Genomic DNA, 1685 nt, shown 5'->3' with positions numbered 1-1685 from the left:
CTTTCTTCTGTCTTTTGTTTTCTTGGATAAAAAAAATATTTTCCTTTGGCAAATCTCTGTTGTGCAAAGTGTTTCTTTTCACCTCTGCAAAGGTTTTTTTTTTTTGGGGGGGGTCTGAATTTTTATCTGGATCATAGTATGTTGCCTGATCACAGCTGGGGATGGGAAGGGAAAGACGGTCTCTGCCTTTCATCCTGCTCTCCAGTGAGCTTGCAAGGCATGGCACAGTGCCTCTAGGCATGTACAGAGGGTGGTTAATATTTCAGAGCGTCCAATCTTTTATTTACATGTCTTTTTCTGGAATATATATATATATATATATATATATATATATATTCTTGCTCCACGTGTAGATCTCCACGTGAAGATCTGCTTGTAAGTTTCGACGTGGTTTCACTATTCACTCAAGTCCCGATAAAAGAAACTCTTGAAATCATCAAAAATAAATACCAACCAGCTAAACACCTCATGGAACTAACAGAACACTGCTTAACCAACACATATTTCATATATAAAGGACAAAGATACAAGCAAATTGAAGGAGCCCCATGGGATCACCACTGTCACCTGTCATTGCAAACCTGTTCATGGAAGAATTCGAATCCAGAGCCCTGGCCAATGCCATCCTCAAACCCAAACTATGGTTAAGATACATCGATGACACATTCGTGATTTGGCCCCATGGACAAGAAAACCTAAACAATTTCCTAACACACCTAAACAGCGCACACCCCAAAATCAAGTTCACCATGGAAACAGAAACAAACAAACAACTACCATTCCTAGATGTACTAATCTACAAAAAAACAGATGGCACACTAGGACACACCATATACCAGAAGAAAACACACACCAACCGCTACCTCAACGCCCAATCCCACCATCACCCAGCACAGATAAACTCCGTGGCCAAAACACTAATCGCCAGAACCAAACGCCTGGCAGACAAGACACACATAAAGACTGAGCGATGCACCCTGACTAAAGTACTGACAGCCAACGGCTTCCACAAAAGCAAAATAACCGGCTTGATCCACAAAAACACACTGAGACATAATGGAGACCCAGAAGATGAACAGACCTATGGAACAGCTGTCCTGCCCTACATAAGAGGTACTACAGACAAAATCAGTAAGATACTACACAGACATCACATCAAGACTGCCTTCAAAACAGACAGAAAAATAGCAGCCATCCTTAGAAACCCCAAAAATAAAATTGACCTGGAAAACCAAGGCATGTATGAAGTCCCCTGTGCACATACATTGGACAGACCAATAGAAGAATAAGTACCGCTGGATGAACACAAAAATGCAGTAAAAAGCTGGAACACACTTCCTCACTAGTCCAACACATGGAAGCCACAGGTCATAGCATCGACTTCAATGGCACCAAAACCCTAGCCACTATAGAAAACCCTAGCCACAGAATCATCAGAGAAGCCATAGAGATTGAAAAAAGACCTGAAAGCATGAATAGAAGAGATGATTCCACCAGGCTGTCAATCATTTGGAAGCCTGCACTCACAAACAAAAATCTCCACACCACAAGCCAGGCAAACACCTGGGCACAAACAGATCCCCCTGATACCTCCAGCTCAAACACACCCCAACCAGGCACCCAGATGAAACCCAGCTTCCTAACTAATGATAGCCGTCCATTTACCTGAAGCCAAGCTGCACTAA

Source organism: Notechis scutatus, chromosome 16, assembly GCF_049901735.1.
Source record: "Notechis scutatus isolate UNSWTSFEM ecotype Mainland chromosome 16, rNotScu1.2, whole genome shotgun sequence".
In the NCBI taxonomy this organism is placed as follows: domain Eukaryota; kingdom Metazoa; phylum Chordata; class Lepidosauria; order Squamata; family Elapidae; genus Notechis; species Notechis scutatus.
Note: the sequence above shows the minus strand (reverse complement) of the source record.